The sequence below is a fragment of the Rattus norvegicus genome, chromosome 2, assembly GCF_021556685.1.
Source record: "Rattus norvegicus strain SHRSP/BbbUtx chromosome 2, alternate assembly SHRSP_T2T, whole genome shotgun sequence".
In the NCBI taxonomy this organism is placed as follows: domain Eukaryota; kingdom Metazoa; phylum Chordata; class Mammalia; order Rodentia; family Muridae; genus Rattus; species Rattus norvegicus.
Genome location: NC_141535.1, coordinates 243,791,813 through 243,810,800, shown reverse-complemented (window position 1 = coordinate 243,810,800; position 18,988 = coordinate 243,791,813). Strand labels below are relative to the sequence as shown.

At 44.3% G+C, this 18,988-nt stretch overlaps 1 protein-coding gene across 2 annotated transcripts in view; it reads left to right on the top strand.

Moving 5' to 3' along the window:
- Positions 1 to 18,988, top strand: part of Ak5 (adenylate kinase 5) — a 188,625-nt gene that overhangs the window by 95,677 nt on the left and 73,960 nt on the right.

Below are 18,988 nucleotides of genomic sequence, written 5' to 3'. Positions count from 1 at the left end.
CCATCCCATGTTGTCACAGGGAGCATCCTTCTGTAAGTGTTGGTCCCAATCTCCACATGCTGCAGCTGTAACAGTTATACTGGTTTAGGCCACCACCATGTCATGGAATTTTACCTTATCTGCTCCCTTAAAGCCCTTATTCCTACACACAGACACATGCAGAGGGATGGGAAACTTATAGGAAAACTTCTGCCCGTAACCATGGGTACGCAGCAAAATATGATTTGGAAGCCAATCCGTGGGCTGTCGGGCCCCACCCAGCCCCACCCTATGCTACTCCGCCCAGCCCAGCCCCACCCTATGCTACTCCGCCCAGCCCAGCCCCACCCTATGCTACTCCGCCCAGCCCAGCCCCACGCAGCCCAGTCTAGCCCCGCCCTGCCCTGCCTGTGAGTCCCTATAGTGTCAAGAAACGCCCTCCTAACTAGAGCAGAAAACATGCCTCGCTGTGAGAAAAGGGACTGGACGCAGCCACAGTGAATGCCCTGGGATCCTGACCCTCATCAAGGCTTTGGTTTTGTGGTGTTGGAGGAAGGACACAGGTTCTGTTTTTGTTTCTCTTGACCATAATCTCCTTCTGAATGTTTTAAATAGAATCCCTCTTCCCCCTTAGGTTACTGATGTGTTCTATCTGCCAATGGCTCTCAAGACGGTCTTGGCTTTTCTTCCTCATGGCTGACTTCTCTGGTAACATCATCATTTCCTTTATCCTGCCAGTGTGTTCTTGTTAAGGAAATAAAGTGAGACGCGTCCTGGTGCATAGGTCTTCTGGAGTAAAGGCCTCATTCATAAATGTGCAACGAGGAAGGATGTGTACTACAAGCAGAGAGAGGGAGAATCATGAAGTAAGAGTGTCACCACAGGATTGAGCAGGAAGAGGACAATAATCGTTTAATGCAAAATGGAGGTGCAGTATTGGGGAGTCACTACCAGTGGCAGAGAACGATGTCAGAAATTAAGTCTAAAATTGTCATCAGGAAATAACGTAGGGGCTGGAGAGGTGGCCCGAGTGTCACGAGTACTATCTGCTCTCGCAGAGGACCCAAACTCAGTTTCCCACACCGCATATTGGATTGGCTCAGACCTATCTATAACTCCAGTTCCAAGGGATCCAATGCTCTCTTCTGCCTCCCACAGACAGCAAGCACACAGGTAGTGCATATACACATAGGCGGGGCCGGGGGGGGGGACCTCATACACATGAAATAAAATAAGTCTTTAAAGAAAGAACTATCAGTCAGGGCACATTATTAATAAGGACAGAAAACAAATAAATCAAATCGTGTTTGCCTGCCAAAAAACACAGGACTGCTAGGTTTCTTTAAGCTTTAATACTGTAATAACCACAGCATTGCTTCGTTTAATAGCTGTGCTCCTGGCAGTCTATGTAAATAACGTCTTGTAAATCAAGAGTATCTTTAAGCTCTTAGCCAAAGAGAGATTTGAAGCTCTGGGAAGGACAACGCAGGGTTACCAGAAGCCAGTCCCTTCCAAGAGTCAGTGGTTTTTTTTCTTTTTTTTTTAAATTCCAGGAAGACAATATTACAAGGCTGTGTGTTCCAAAAACAATGGTGACAGCCTGAAATGAGTCAACACTCAAGAGAAAATAGTGCAGGCTTCCATTGATAGAGAAGAGTAGCCCAGAGTGTGGCAGGTAGTGCAGACACCTGAGCAAACTGCTGAAGGAAAGGGAGAGGAGAAGAAGAGAGAGAAGGGAGGGGATGGGAGGGAGGGGATGGAGGGGAGGACGCACATTGGAACTGAAGATGAGAAGCTCGGCATGTAAAAGCCCTTACCATCAAGTCTGACAACCTGAGTTTGGTCCTTGGAAGTAAAAAACCAACTTGTACCCTTCCCGATCTTCATCAGCAACCAGACCTAAGGCTGTCCCAGAGCCATGCAGCCCAAAACCTACCCACAGAGAGCTGGTCTCCCAGGAGTGCTCTCATTCCTAAGATCACAGGTTCACAGGCCCACAGGAGGGACAAGCTCCAGTCAGAGACAGCAAGACCAACTAACATCAGAGATAACCAGATGGTGAGAGGCAAATGCAAGAACCCAAGCAACAGAAACCAAGACAACTTGAATTCATCAGAACACAGTTCTCCACCACAGCAAGTCCTGGATATCTCAACACACTGGAAAAGCAAGATTTGGATTCAAAAATCACATCTCATAATGATGATAGATGACTTTCAGAAGGACATAACTCCCTCCCTTAAAGAAATACAGGTAAACAAGTAGAAGCCCTTAAAGAGGAAACACAAAAAACCCTTAAAGAGTTACAGGAAAACACAACCGAACAAGTGAAGGAATTGAACCAAACCATTCAGGATCTAAAAGTGGAAATAGAAACAATAAAGAAATCGCAAAGGGAGACAACCCTAGAGATAGAAAACATAGGAAAGAGATCAGGAGTCAGAGAGGCAAGCATCACCAACAGAATACAAGAGATAGAAGAGAGAATCTCAGGGGCAGAAGATACCATAGAAAACATTGACACAACCATCAAAGATAATGTAAAAATGCAAACAGCTCCTGAACTTTCAATCCTGAAGATCTATGCTCCAAATGCAAGGGCACCTACACTCATAAAAGAAACCTTACTAAAACTCAACACATTGCACCTCACTCAATAAAAGTGGGAGATTTCAACACCCCACTCTCATCAATGGACAGATCATGGAAACAGAAACTAAACAGAGACATAGAGAAACTAACAGAAGTTATGAACCAAATGGATTTAACATATATTTATAGAACATTTCATCCTAAAACAAAAGAATATAACTTCTTAGCACCTCACGGTACCTTCTTCAAAATTGGCCATATAATTGGTCACAAAACAGGCCACAACAGATACAAGAAGATTGAAATAATCCCATGCATCCTATCAGGTTACCACAGACTAAGGCTGGTCTCTAATAACAACAAAAACGAAAGAAAGTCCACATATACATGGAAGCTGAAAAATGCTCTACTCGACAATAACTTGCTCAAGGAAGAAATAAAGAAAAAAATTAAAGACTTCTTAGAATTTAATGAAAATGAAGGTACAACATACCCAAACTTATGGGACACAATGAAAGCAATGCTAAGAGAAAAACTCAGCTCTGAGTGCCTCCAAAAGGAAACTGGAGACAGCATTCATCAGTAGCTTGACAGCACATCTAAAAGCTCTAGAACAAAAAGAAGCAAATACACACAAGACAGTAGGAAATAAACAATAAACTCAGGTCTGAAATCAACCAAACAAAACAAACTATACAGAGAATCAGCAAACCCAGGAGCTGGTTTTTTGAGAAATCAACAAGATAGATAAACCGTTAGCCAGACAAACCAGAAAGTACAAAGACAGTACCCAAACTAACAAAATAAAAACTGAAAAGGGAGACATAACAATAGAAACTGAGGAAATTTAAAATAATTATCAGATCCTACTACAAAAGCCTATACGCAATAAAACTGGAAAATCTGGAGGAAATGGACAATTTTTTAGACAAATGCCAGGTACCAAAGTTAAATCAGGATCAGATAAACCATCTTTTTTTTTTCTTTTTCTTTTTTTCGGAGCTGGGGACCGAACCCAGGGCCTTGCGTTTGCTAGGCAAGCGCTCTGCCACTGAGCTAAACCCCCAGCCCCCAGATAAACCATCTTAATAGTCCCATAACTCCTAAAGAAATAGAAGAAGCCATTAAAAGTCTCCCAACCAAAAAAAAAGCACAGGACCATACTGGTTTAGAGTAGAATTCTATCAGACTTTCAAAGGAGACCTAATACCAATACTCGTCAAACTATTCCACAAAATACAAAAATACTCAATAAAATTCTCGCAAACTAAATCCAAAAACACATCAAAGACATCATTCACCATGATCAAATAGGCTTCAACCCAGGGATACAGGGATAGTTCAATATATGGAAATCCATCAATGTAATCCACTATATAAACAAACTTAAAGAAACAAACCACATGATCATTTCATTAGATGCTGAGAAAGCATTTGACAAAATTCAACACCCTTTCATAATAAAAGTCCTGGAAAGATCAGGAATTCAAGGCCCATACCTGAACATAGTAAAAACCATACACAGCAAACCAGTAGCTAACATCAAACTAAATGGGGAGAAACTTGAAGCAATCCCACTAAAATCAGGGTCTAGACAAGCCTGCCCACTCTCTACCTACCTATTCAATATGGTACTTGAAGTCCTAGCCAGAGCAATTAGACAACAAAAAGAGGTCAAAGGGATACAAATTGGAAAGGAAGAAGTCAAAATATATCACTATTTGCAGATGATATGATAGTATATTTAAGTGACCCCAAAGATTCCACCAGGAAACTCCTAAACCTGATAAACAACTTCAGCAAAGTGGCTGGGTATAAAATTAACTCAAGCAAATCAGTAGCCTTCCTCTACACAAAGGACAAACAGGCAGAGAATAAAATTTGAGAAACGCCACCCTTCACCATAGCCACAAATAATATAGAATACCTTGGTGTGACTCTAACCAAACAAGTGAAAGATCTGTATGCCAAGAACTTAAAGTCTCTGAAGAAAGAAATCAAAGAAGATCTCAGAAGATGGAAAGATCTCCCATGCTCATGGACTGGCAGGATTAATATTGTAAAAATGGCCATTTTGCCAAAAGCATTCTACCTATTCAATGCAATTCTCATCAAAATTCCAACTCAATTCCTCATAGAGTTACAAAGCAATTTGCAAATTCATTTGGAACAACAAAAAAACACAGGATAGCAAAAACTATTCTCAACAATGAAAGAACTTCTGGTGTAATCACCACCCCTGTCCTCAAGCTGTATTACAGAACAATCATGATTTAAAAAAAAAAAAAAAAACCCTGCATGCTATTGGTACAGAAACAGGCAGGTAGATCAGTGGAATAGAACTGAAGACCCAGAAATGAACCCACACACCAGTAGTCACATGATCTTTGACAAAGGAGCTAAAACCATACAGTGGAAAAAAGACAGCATTTTGAACAAATGGTGCTGGTTCAACTGGAGATCAGCATGTAGATCCATTCTTATTTCCTTGTGCAAAGCTCAAGTCCAAGTGGATCAAAGACCTCTACATAAAAACAGATAAACTGAAACTAATAGAAGAGAAAGTGGGGAAGAATGTTGAACACATGGGCACTGGAGAAAATTTCCTGAACTTAACACCAATGGCTTATGCTCTAAGATCAAGAATGGACAAATGGGACCTCATAAAACTGCAAAGTTTCTGTAAGACAAAGGGCACTGTCATTAGGACAAAATGGCAACCAACAGACTGGGAAAGGATCTTTACCAATCCTACAACTGATAAAGAGCTAGTATCCAAAATATACAAAGAACTCAAGAAGTTAGACTCCAGAGAATAAAATAACCCTATTAAAAATGGGGTACACCATTGTAAGTTCTTCCCAACAGTGTTGTATTAAACTTCCATTTTTCCAAAAAAAAATGGGGTACAAAGCTAAACAAAGAATTCTCAGCTGAGGAATATCGAATGGCTGAGAAGCACCTAAAAAATGTTTAACATCCTTAGTCATCAGGGAAATGCAAATCAAAACAATCCTGAGATTCCACTTCACACCCATCAGAATGGCTAAGATCAAAAACTCAGGTGACAGCAGATGCTGGTGAGAATGTGAGGAAAGAGGAACACTCCTCCATTGTTGGTGGGATTACAAGCTGGTACAATCACTCTGGAAATCAGTTTGGTGGATCCTCAGAAAATTGGACATTGCGCTACCTGAGGACCCAGGTGTACTACTCCTGGGCATATACCCAAAAGATGCTCCAACATATAACAAGGACACGTGCTCCACTATTTTCATAGCAGCCTTATTTATAATAGCCAGAAGCTGAAAAGAACCCAGGTGCCCTTCAACAGAGGAATGGATTCAGAAAATGTGCTACATCTACACAATGGGGTACTTTACTACTCAGCTATCAAAACAATGACTACGCAAAAGTTTTAGGCAAATGGATGGAACTAGAAAATGTCATCCTGAGTGAGGTAACCCAGTCACAAAAGAACACACTGATAAGTGGCTATTAGCCCAAAAGCTCAGAATACCCAAGAAATTATTCATAGATCATATGAAACTCAAGAAGAAAGAAGACCCAATGTGAATGCTTCAGTCCTTCTGAGAAGGGAGAACAAAATACTCATGGGAGAAAATACAGAGACACAGAGTAGAGCAGAGACTGAGGGAAAGGCCATCCAGAGACTGCCCCACCTGGGGATCCATCACACATGCAATCACCAAACGGAGACACTATTGCTGACGCCAAGAAGTGTTTGCTGACAGGCACCTGATATAGATGTCTCCTGAGAGGCTCTGCCAGAGCCTTACTGATACAGATGAGGATGCTTGCACCCAACCATCAGACTGAGCCCGCAGATCCCAATGGAGGAGTTAGAGAAAGACTGAAAGAGCCGAAGGGGTTTGCAACCTTATAAGAAGAACAACAATATCAACCAACCAGACTCCCCGGAGCTCCCAGGGACTAAACCACCCACCAATAAGAACACAGGAAGGGACCCATGGCCCCAACCACATATGTAGCAGAGGATGGCATTGCCCAGCATCAATAGGAGAAGCCCTTGGTCCTGTGAAGGCTTCTTTCCTCAGTGAGGAAGAATTCCAGGTCGTTGCGGTAGGAGTGGATGGGTGGGAGTGGGAGCATCTTCATAGAGCAGGGGGAGAGGGAGGAAGATCGGCGAGGGAGGAAGGGGGATAACATTAATGTGAATCCATTAAAATATCCAATAAAAAAGAAAGCCAACTCCCACAGTTGTCCTCTGACCTCCCTAGGCATTCCACTACACACACACACACACACACACACACACACACACACACACCCGTTAATTTTAAAGATAACAAACTTAAAAATCCACAAGTGTTTGTCCTTGAAAACATTAGCAGTTTTGTGCTGAGTGCCACTGGAAATTTCTAAGCTATGTCGTAACTCATCACCACTAACTTTGTTAAACTGAGAGCCAAGCGAAGAAACTCAGGTGCACATAGAGAGGTGCATTTCCTATTGGTTTTAGATTTTATCACCATTACCATTGTCGTCGTCAGTGTGTGTGTATGTGATATGTATATGTGTGGTTTGTAGGGATGGTGCGCACGTGTCTGTGTATGTGCGATGTATGTGTCTGGTGTATGTGTGTAGTATAGGCAGATGGTATGTTTCTGTATGTGTTGTATATGTGTGTGTTTGTGTATTTATAGTGTGTGTAGTGTGTGTGTGTGTATATATCTGTCTGTAGTGTGTGTATCTGTGATGTGTGTTGGTGATGGGGAGTGTGGAGTGTGTGTGTGTGTGGTCAGAAGACAATCTCCAAGCGTCCTCTCTTTCCACCTTGTTGACAAGGTGTCTCTTGTTTCTGCCATGCTGAGTTTCAGACTTGCATGGCAAATGTTTTACTTGGTAAGCCATCACATAGACTCAAAAGGAACAACTTCTATGAAGCACTTTCATATGAACGACCTAGGAAAGCACCTAACTGTGCTGGTCACTGATTTCCTAAACCCCTAGACCTCCAAGTCGGACAGTGCCGGTCCAGTACGACTCCATTTACAGAGGAAGAAGCTTAGCCAGAATGCACTGAGACAGACTCGGGGTTACAGCAGAATGGGGTGAATGAAGCTGTCTGTACCAAACATCCTTCTGCCAAGGGTTAGCTCGAGTTCTCATCTGCCTCCTAGCGTTTTCAAAACGCTGAGGTCATTTGAAAAGCAAATAACAGTCCCCTTGTTTATCTTTTGCCTAAAACCAGCTTTTCCAATCACTAGTGTGTGGCTTGAAGCAAGGAATCTATTATTTCTGAGTTAAAATTTGTCTGATAAAACCCCAGCCTGGATGTTTTCCTATCACGGCTTCCTTGGTTCCTTGTTTTCTTGTTATCCTGCTGGGGCTTAACGATATGCTGAGCTTAGAAACTCTATGGACATAAACATACATAGAAATGGCTACGAGGGGGCCTGAGAACTGCCTGAGCAATTAAAAAACATGGGTGCTTTTACAGAAGACCCAGGTTCGATTTCTAGTACCCACGTGGCAGTTCACAGCCACCGGTAACTCCAATCCCCGAGCGTCTGCCGCCCTTTCCTGACCTCCTTCAGTACTGAGCACACACGGTGCACATGCACACGTGTCGGCAAAGCACACATACACATAAAATAACAAGATGCTGTTTTCCTTTTCTATGGCTTTAGCAGACTCACAGCTTACATCTCTCTTACCCCATTCTACGGTGGTATTTTTGTTCCGTACGTCTGAAAATGGAACACTGTGGAGGTGGGTTGTCGACTCAGTTGGTCCGGTAAAGAACCTGCCGCAAAAGCTAAGCACCTGAGTTCAGACACTCAGCATCCCTGTCAACGCCAGGTGTGCTCTCTGGCGTCTGTAACGCCACAGCTGGGGAGGGAGGAGGCAGAGTTCATTAGCCAGTCATGCTGGACACTCGAGCCCTGAGTTTAGGGTGAAACTGTCTCAAAATACAACAGAGAGAGTGAGAGAGACACTTGACATCCACCTATGGCCTCTGTACACGTGTGCACACACACCACACATGCACACACACGCTGCATACACGTACACAAGAAGAAGGAAAGTTTTGGAACCTGTGTGTTCACTCCAGCCCCAGTCTCTCCATAGTAACATCCATGCTTGCTAATTGGAGTCAAACTGCTGAATTAGGGGATGCTCACTACTGGGGGAAGGAAAAATGGAATTGCAGCCATGGCAGCTCTGTCTGTCCTGTGTTGTTCAGGTTAATCTGTGTGTCCTCCTCTGAGTTATCATCAGCTCATACACACTGTCTGTTAGCATGCTTCTTCAGGATCCAAGTATGTGGTGGTTTGTACATATTTGGGCCAGGGAGTGGCACTACTAGGAGGTGTGGCCTTGTCGGAGTGGGTGTGGTCTTGGAGTGGGTGTGGCCTTGGAGTGGGTGTGGCCTTATTGGGGGAAGTGTGTCATTATAGGGGTGGTCTTTAAGACCCTCATTCTAACCTTAACCTTCTGAAAGCCAGTCTTGCACTAGTGGCCTTCAGATGAAGATGTAGAACTCTCAGCCCCTCCTATACCATACCTGGATGCTGCCACGCCTTGATGATAATGGACTGAGCCTCTGAACCTATAAGCCAGCCCCAATTAAATATTGTCTTTATAAGACTACCTTGGTTATGGTGTCTGCTCACAGCAGTAAAACCCTACCTAAGCCAAGGTGGAACCATGCCACCAAATAGATCACCTGGCTGACCCAAAGCCATGTTAGAGTTCCTGGATCTTTGGCCCTCTCCCCTGATATTCGGCATTTCTTCTGTGTGGATACAATGACAGCTCAGAATGAAGGGTATGAGGAATAGTTTTAAAATCTCATCTTAGATCCTAGAATCCTAGGATCGTGCAAAGTGGTTGGAACATCCGGAACAGAAGGTTCTTGGCATGTTTGTCTATGACAGATTAACTACTGTGTGCAAATACAACTTACACATTCTAAATTGGTTGTTTATGGTTAGGCCTGGCTGTGCTTAAAAGTGTGTTGTGGAAGTTACTGGAAAGCGTGAGGTGGAAATGGGAGTTAATTTTTCAGTATTCCTCTGATGGACAAGTTTACAAACCCCAGATCAAATGGGGGAAATGCCTCAGATGTGCTGGGGCCTCCCTGTCAAGGTGCTTGGCTCTGCTGCTCCATAATTGCTGGTGTGTTTCATGTGACAAAGATGACTGGCTTAAAATTTAGCCAAACCCCTCTGTTGCTCACTAGATATACTAAAGAAAAGCTAAAATTGCACATCCTAAGCAAGTGCTAATATTATCTTAAGATGAGGTGAGACTGTGGCTGGACATGAATCTGTAGCAATTATGTACCTGAATTTTAAAAACCTACATTGATCTCTCTGTGTTTGCCCAGGCGCTTGTGTCCACCCCTGTCGCTCTGCTGTGCTAATTGTGAAGCCAATCTGTGCAACCCTAATAATGGCTCTGGTTTGTCTGACAAGATGGCTAAGTAGGTCATGGTTTTATGCCAGGAGGAAATGGCTTTTCGTGGCCAAAGGAACAACTGGCTTTGGTTGTGAGGTGTGTGCACATGCATTTGTGTGTGACCCATCTGGCTGTGGTTGTGAGGTGTGTGGGCATGCACCGTGTGTGATCCATGGACACTTGGCCTGGTGACCCTGTTGCTATCATTTTCTCATAAGTTCATCACTTTGCTCTCAATCTTCCCTTTTGCCCTTTTAGTCAGGAAATTGTGGCAGGATTTTCTTTCACATATTTAAGTTTTAAAAAGCAGTTTATAATACCATACATACCATCACCTTTCAAGGTAAACACAGAAACCTAGCCTAGCTCCTGGGACATTTCCTATGGAGACAATGGCCACTGAGACCATGGTTCATTTATGAACCCTGAGTCCCCTTGCGGAAAGCATCCTTCAGGTGAACCGGACAGAAGCAGACTGCGGCCAAGGGCAGCTTCGCACTGCAGACTCGTTTACTAACCTTGCCTTCCCTTGCAGAATGTATCCTTTACGTGAGCTTCTGCAGCCTCAGGAAACTGAGCTGGTCTGCCAATCCTCAAGCTTCTCTAGCCTTTAGCAAGCTTTCTTGGTTTTTACCACACAAGTGCAAGCAAAGAGGCTCTAAACAGACGGCCCATTAGAGGAAAAAGACACCAGAAGGAGATGCGAGCCATTTAAGACTGAAAATGAACCCTAGCTTGTAAAATTTATTAAAAAAACACAGCCAGGTTTTTAAAATGGTGTTGCTCGGGCTGTGTACTTGCGATTCATCAACTATTGCCAGCTACAAATTCGTTCATGGGTTTGAGTGGATCAGCAGTCAAGAGCAATGGCTGCTCCTGTCAGAGCATGAGGAATCAATTCTAGCACCCACATTACAGTTCCCTACGGTCTGTAACTCCAGTTCCAGGGGACCCAGTGCCCTCTCGTGGCCTCCACAGACATACATGCGAACAAAATATGCACATAAGTAAAATAAAAATATTTTAAAAACTCTTTAGAATCTAGCTCAGACAAGGATCTTAATAAACCCTTCTACCTAGACGGTAAACGATCAATAAGGGAAAGCCTTGTTTCCACAAGACCAAACCTCTTGCATAGGGCGTATAGTCTATACACAGTCAGTGTTTATGTCCACACACACTTACTGGACACTCCTACCTAGGTGGGGGGGTGTGGTGGTGAGGAGATGCACATAGGAAGTTAAGAGGAATATCACATCTGCATGGTGACACTGGAGAAGAACGTCTCCAGACAATACTCATGACAAAGATCAGACACCCTATAAATACATGCTGCTGAGTTACGCTTAGCTGTTGGAAACTTGCGACGAAATGGAAAATTCAAGACTTTTACTGGGAAGTGTATCAAGAAATTGATTGTGACTCCAGCTTTTAAAGGACAGAGAACCTAACAGTACTCAAGGACAAAAGTCTTCTGAGCCCATTCCTCACTAATATCCTCACTAATACTCCGCTAGGGACAGTAAACGTTGGGGTTCAAGAGTCTCCTCCAAAGCTTTTTCAAAGGAGGCAGCAATTAGAGGATCCAAAAGGAAGACCAAAGATATCTGGGGAAAGGTCTGGCCCTGGTCCGAGTCCTCTATGGCACCCAAGGATAGAGTGGATTATGTTTAGAATGTGAGAGAGCTTTGTTTGACAGGAAGGTGTCCTGTTAACATGAGGGATTTTACGGATGTCTTGCAAAGTTGCTTTGTCTCATTGCAAATGCTGACAGGTTGCTTGTTTTATGTGATCCGACTTGCCTTATTCCACAAAGCCTAAAGGCTGGCTGCATTTGGAATTAGCTTTTGTTTTTCTCTGACAGAGCCTGTTGCCCTTGAAGCTCCTGCCTTAAGCGTCCATCTCTAATTGAACCTTTGTATCCATTTTTGCCCAGTGCTCCTCCCCGCAGTGGTTACTTTGTCTCCGAGTGAAGTCACAGCAGAACAGAACAGAACAAAACCAGATACTGCTGGTGATCAATGTAGAAAGAATTTCTTCCAGGGGCTCAGGCTTATCTGAAAAAGTATAGACTGAGGCCCACTTAACGAGAAGTGAACTGCAGGTAGCCAGGTCAAGCCAGTGCAGAAGGCAGAGCCAGGATTCAGTGAGCATGTGGCAGAATCATACAACATGTCTGTCTTTCTACAGTGTCAGAACTCATTAAATAATACATTAATAGCAATGTCAGCTTTGCTGACTACAGTTGACTAAGTGGTTCCAATTTCCCTTGATATGAGCCATTGACAAACACAGGTTCTCTGTTACAACCTTAATTAATGTTAACTCTCAGATCACACATTGCATATCACACAAGAAATGTGTATGTCTGTGTGTGTGTACCTGTGTGTGTGTGTGTGTGTGTGAGAGTGTACACATGCTTATGCATGTGCATGTGTTCAAAAGAATAGCTACAAACGGTTAAAGAAGCCACAGAGGTGTTCAAGGACTTCAGAGTCTCACTGGAGGCAGAAGACAGTTGACAGAAATGCAGAGAGAGTAACTTCTGCAGTAACTGGGACGTTAATACCTCATTAGATTCCTGCTACTGGAGCCTTGAGTGCAGAGCCAAGCCCTAGGGTCACAGATCTGAGCCAAACCTAAGGGGTAAACTAAGGAAGCTAAATTCGGTGATGGAAGCCACGGGGGCAATAAATGACAGACAGATGGCATTTAAGGTAGACTGCATCAACAACGAAGCCCAGTTGAGCTGAAGCCCCCAGGGACGGTCAGGTGTGCTCTGCCTGTCAGTCCTTGATGTCCTAAAGCACACTCTGGGCTTCAGCACCATAGGACTTAGCGTCCACCTCTCTTTGTAGGGACCCTGTGAGCGTATTACATCCTATTGTGGTCTTGGTAAGTTGTGAGCCTGGCTTCCCTGATGCAATTTGAATGCACCCATATGTCCATATGTTCCCAATGGACTCTGATGAGTTTATAATGGTCCCTTGGGTAGTTATCAGTCTATGCCTCTGGTGGTGCTGGGCATACTGGTGTTTATATGCACAGCGAGGAAATGAGTCCTCCTCCCTCCGCATCTGAACTCAACCTGGTGCCAAATGCTGAGGTAAAATGGAAATAAAAAAACTCAAGACGAGGCACAGCCTGAAGGCCATTATGGAGTCACCTGAGCAGGGTGCAGGCTGATCTCAAAAGCTACACGTGGCTGTTTCCGGGAAAGCAGTTGGTGGGTTTTCTTCTTGGGGACACTGGGTCTCAATCCCCTTCTGTTTCCCAAATCAACCACTCACTGTCTGAAAAGACCTGCTACATGCCCTGACCCTCAATAAACCGGGCTTGACACCAGACCGAATCAACTGAATGTAGTTGGTTGGATGATAGGTAGCCAATAAAATTGCTTTTCTACGCAATAAAATTGTAATGAATAAAAGGTAAGCATTCCTTTTAGACAGTAACCAATCTCTCCATTTGCTGCTTGTCAAAGCCCTAAGCCTTCTGATGTTGGTATTTAACATTGAGACTTACAAAATTTTTGAGCCTCATTCATAGCCATTCTAGCCACAGGCAACCCATGGGCCCCCGGGCCTGTGTTACCAGATCAATAGAGTAATTAATTACCCTTCTGGCCGAGTCATTCAAATTCACCTGAGATCTTAGCCACAGAAGCGCCTACAGGACTATAAAGTCCATGTCTTTACTCCATGCTACAACTTGGATTCCCACTCTCAGTCTTCTTTTCCTCCTCATACATTTATGATTTTTTTCCCCCGAAACTTGGGTCAAAATTGCTCAATTAGCCAAAGAGTGGGTGAGTAAAATTTTTAACAACTCTCCATCCTGTAATTACTTCCTGTCATTGGGCCATCTCGCTGAGAAGTTAATTACTCTGAAACCAAAATCAGCCTGCTTGTTTTTAAATGGGAGGGGAGCTAATATAAACACCACAGAGTATTAGAGCTGGGGATAGTAGTCAAGGAAGAAGCCAGGACAGGCACTGAAAGGGCTCAGACGATGGCAATCACCCAACTTCTAGGACATAGAAAGAAAAGAGATACAACATAATTAAGGACATGGTTTAGATCTTCCCAGAGCTAAAACAACTTAATTTTTAAAAGCAAGAGAATTGAAGAGAGAGGAACCTAATGTTGTGTTTTATAAAAGATTTGGTGGAGGTGGAGTCAGGTATGGGGAAAGGGGGTGTCTCCATGGGCCCATGCTGAGGGATGCCTTTGCCCCTAAGGATACACCTACGGGATGGTATAGAATAGAGTTTATTCAGGGCATGGGAAGGGTAGTTGAGAGGGTAGTAGAGACAGAGAAAGGCGGGGGGAGGGGGAGGGAAAGGGAGAGAGCAGGGAAGTAGAGGGCGGCCATGAGCATGTGAAGAGAGAGGGGGAGCGGGACAAGAGGACAGAGCAGGAGCAAGAAGGCAAGAGAGAGAAGGGGGCAAACATCCCCTTTCCTAGTGAGTCGGGCACACCTGACTGTTGCCAGGTAATTGTAGGGCGGAGCTTAGACGAAATGCTAACCCCTAAGGTTTAATTCCATCTGCTTTCTCCACCGGGTCTATCAGCTTCAAAAATACTTTCTAGGCCAACTGTTTCTTGTTGAGATTAATACTTCATGTTGTTCTAGAACTCCACGCATGTTTTGCAGTGGTTGCTTACAATTGCGAAATTACCTGGCCGGACGGAGTAAAGCTTAGGAAACGGTAAGAGCTCATTACGTAGCCGAGCTCTGCTGTCCCATTCTTGTGCACACCTGTGGTACTCATTCACCTCAGATTTGTGGCCAGAGGTTTCAGGGACAGTAGGAAGCTACTCTCCAAACCCAAAGAAAGCTTTGAAATACCTTCACGAAGACGATGTGTAGCCTAGAGGAACCCTCACTCGTATTCAAGTCCTCATTCCGTCGCCCACTATTCCCAGTCCCCAGAAGGCCCTTCCCTTCTTCAGTTTGCTACTCATAGCTGTACAAAGCACACTAACACCTGGGAACCTCTGACCACATCCTCCCAACCATTGTCTATTGGCCCCGGTCTCACAGAAGCACACTCTGCCTCCGCCCTTGTGACACCGAACTCTAGATAATGATCTGCACGTTAAGTAATTCATCACTGACCTCACATCCACGAAGGCAAAGGCCTTGCCACTGTCCTTCCTTGAACGCAATTGAAGTACATCCCAGTGTAAGACTTACAGATTCGTTCAACGGGCGAGAACATGAGCAAGCTCCTTCTGTGGCTGTTTGACTATTTACTGTTCCAACAAAAACACTTCCGTAAATGCTAAGCGCTGTTCGTAAGGATTTGCAAGGAGGAGAGTCTCTTAGCATTAACAACTACGCATTGCCTGAAAATCTGACTCCCTTTCCTACGTATTACTGATGCCTTTCATCAGCTGGCCCTGTATTCCCCAGTCAGACACATTTCCCACAGTTCACAGTTTTCTAAGCTGATCTCTCGGAGTCTACTTGATTTCCATTGACTCTTCCACATGATTATGAACCGAGCATATTTGGCTATCAACGCTAGTCAAGAAGACAGAAACATGTATTTATTTGACTGGCAAGTGATCTCAATGCTGGGGGACGTCAGGGAAGGAGAGGAGAGTGGAGGGGAGGAGAGGAGAGGGGAGAGGAGGAAAGGACTGTGGGAATAGCCTAGTGAGTGATTGCTTGACTAGTGTGTGCCAGGCTCTGGGCTCCATCCCTTGCACTGATGGTGGTGGTGGTGGTGGTGGTGGTGGTGGTGGTGGTGGTGGTGGTGGTGGTGGTGATCAGATAAAGCATCTCAACTAAGAAAAAAAAACAATAATGAAGGAGAAGGAAAAGAACAACAACAAACAAACAAAAAGGAGATTGAGTCTGATTGTCCATCACTGTCTATCTTCTAGGGCTAAAATTAGCCCCAGTCAAACATCTCATGGCTTTGACTGTGAGCATGTGTGCTAGTGTGTGTGTGTGTGTGTGTGTGTGTGTGTGTGTGTTTCAGACTTCCAGGGTACTTTTCAGAACTGGAGAACATGGGAATAGAGCCTGCAGTTAGGAAAGGAACCAATGTCACATAAAGTCAAAATTTGGCTTCTAAGGTTCCAGCTTCTTTAATTTGCAAACTTTCTTGACAAAGGTTCAAATATTTATCTAACAATTTTATAGTTTTTGAAAGCCTCAGATTCCAAGAATGCTGGGAAGAAAGAGAGAAGAGGAAAACATAAGGGGAAAGAACTTTAATTAAGTTAGCTTTCTGCTCGGTTCAGTTTGGCATTTGGCGTCTGACTGGCGCTCACAAGTGCAGTAAAGAGAAGCAGTCCCCAGACCCACACCTCTTCTCCACTCTCTCCTTTTAACCTTTTCTTTACTAGGTTCTCGCTGAGTGTTTTAGTCATCTGGCGCTTTAACAAGGACAAAACCAACATGGATTAATCTTTCTTCCTTATGACTCTATAACCCAGTACAGAATCTGTCCTGCAGAATGAGCTCAGTGAATAATGGGGGCAGGGAGTGGTGGGTAAAGTTCCCTGCCTCAGCACCCTGGTGACTTGAGTCTGAGCACTGGAGCCCCCAAGATCCCAATGCAGTGACTCACATCTGGAGTCCCTCCATCCTACAAAGAGATAGGTGGAGGGGAAAGAATTATCCAGAAGCTGGTGGGTAGTTAGCCTGGCACACACAGAGCAGCAGCAAAAACAAGAGAGACTCTAGCTCAGCAGGGTTGACAGAGAATTGTCCTCTGACTTCCAAATGTGCTGTTCTCTGGCACATGTGTGCCTGTCGCCCGCCCCACTCTGTCTCTCTCTCTCTCTCTCTCTCTCTCTCTCTCTCTCTCTCTCTCTGTCTCTCTCTGTGTCTCTCTATCTCTGTCTCTCTCTCTCTCTGTCTCTCTCTGTGTCTCTCTATCTCTGTCTCTCTATCTCTCTCTGTCTCTCTGTCTCTGTGTCTTTGTGTCTGTCTCTGTGTCTCTGTCTCTGTCTCTCTCTGTCTTTCTGTCTCTCTTTCACACACACACACACACACACACACACACACACACACACACACATACACACACACACACACTCAGCCTCACAGCATTGGTAGTCTATAGAGCTCATACTGTGTGTGGCCACAAGTGTACTCAGCCCCTGTCTCATGATCTTAGAACAGTTATTTAATCCTTTGAAACCTGTCTCTTGTTCTGGTTTTGTTTGAATGATTGGTTGTTTTTGAGGCACTGGGGTGAACCCAGAGCTTCACATGTACTAAGCAAGCTTTCAGTACAGAGTGACATCCCCAGAGCAGAGGTTGTTTCAATCTTGATGACAGTCCTCTGTGTGTATGAGGGTGTTCCTGTGCACATGCACAGAAATCCGTCCAAACAATGTTGCTGCGAAGATTGTGTGGCTAAAATACACAGACAACGACCATCACGGTGAAGTGTTTCCCAGTGGTGTGTCCAGCTGATGACGGCTGTTTACACAGCTCTCTGGGCCAATGCTACAAGGCTAACCAGGATTACCTTGAGCAGTCCCTTCTTTCTTAGGTTCCAGTCACAAAACAAACCAAAGTTCCAGTTACATTGTTACAGCTTCAACTTAAAGGCAGTTTCTTTTCTCAAGGCATTTCGTAAATATCCTAACAGGCTTGTCCCGAATCTCTTTACTCTGGAGGCTTTTCCTAACAAAACTGTTGACTTAGCACCTGAATTCCCAGCAAGATAAGGTGGAACCTTGATTCCGGCTCTCGGTGGCTTCCCAGTGTCCTGCACCCATCCCTCTGCACAGAATCCTGCCAGAATCTAGCCTTCTTTTCCATCGTGCCCTAATTCCTTTTATGAAGAAATAATAAATTCTACAGAGCTTGAGTCCACAGAGCTGAGCTACAGGAATCCCAATAAAAACACAGGGAGGCTCTGTCCCAGACTCGGACTGTGGCTGGCCACCCCACCCCCCACACTCTGTATAGCTGTGACTCTTTCAGGTTTTATGGTGGATTATGAAGCTCTTAAAACCCAACCCTGCAAAGCGATTCCATCGGCCCCAAATTCACCACTGCTGTCTGCAGGCTTCACTGGCAGCACTGTGAGTCTTTGAAGTACTACAGTTTTAATGCAATTGTTACCATTTTTTATCCAGAGAACAGAGAAGTTACAAAACAAGAACACTAAGCAGTCTTTGACTTAGAGGGGCATTTTCACACATGTAACAGAGAGCATGTGTAAGTGTGTTTAGGCATGTGCATGTACTTGTGCGTGCACATGTATGTGTGCTTGTACTTGTGTGTGAATATACATGTGTGTGTTCATGTATGTGGGAGACAGATGATGTCATTCCTCAGGAGCCATTCACCTTGTTGGTTTGGTTTTGTTTTTTAGATTTATGTATTTATTATTATTTCATGTGTGCAGGTGTTCTGCATGCATGTATATGTGTGTACCACATAAGGGCTGTGCATGTGGAGGCCAAAAAGGGCATGAGGTAGCCTGGGACTGGACTTACAGATGGTTTTGAGATGTCATGTGGGTGCTTGAGATCAAACCCAGGTCATCTGGAACAGTGGTCTTGCCCGCTGACCCATCTGTGGTTTTATTTTTGAGACAGGATCATTCACTGGCATCTGGGGCTGGCCAGCAAACCCCAGGAATCTGCCTATCACTGGCTCACTAGCAGATTGCTAGCACAGATGTGTTCCAAGATGAGGGGCTGGCTATTGAATCTGAGGGGCCTCCTGTGGCAGGGGAGGAAGGTCCTGGGAGAGTTTTGGTTGAAACTCCCTGCCTGAGATAGGGAGAAGAGACCATTTCTCAACCTTGAATTGGAGTTGATGGTTAGAAAACAGCACTCAGGGGAACTAGGAAGCTGAATCAATGTTAATAACAGTTTCCTTCAGACTCATTCTCTAGTTTAACTAAAGGTGAGCTCCTGAAGGAGGATTGAGTTGACACCTTCCCACCGGGCTGGTACATCTCAGATAACTGATGGTAAGAGAGGTA